Source organism: Eleutherodactylus coqui, unplaced genomic scaffold, assembly GCF_035609145.1.
Source record: "Eleutherodactylus coqui strain aEleCoq1 unplaced genomic scaffold, aEleCoq1.hap1 HAP1_SCAFFOLD_266, whole genome shotgun sequence".
Classification (NCBI taxonomy): Eukaryota; Metazoa; Chordata; class Amphibia; order Anura; family Eleutherodactylidae; genus Eleutherodactylus; species Eleutherodactylus coqui.
The window spans coordinates 25001-25219 of NW_027101834.1; positions in this window are offsets into that span (position 1 = coordinate 25001).

Here is a 219-nt window from a genome sequence, read left to right on the forward strand (position 1 = left end):
GGGCTCGGTAGGGGTGCTCGGCCCTTGAGGTCCTGCCCCGGACAGGGGCGCGGCGAGGGTCCCCTGGCCGCGTCGGCTCTCACGTCGACCCACTCTCTCGCGTGGGATGGCGGCGCGGAAGGCCTCGGCCCGGCATCTCGGAGGGGGGTCGCCCGGGCGGGCAAGCCGGCCAGCCTGCTGGCCCCGCGGCCTGCGCAGGCGGGGTGGGGGGGACTCTTG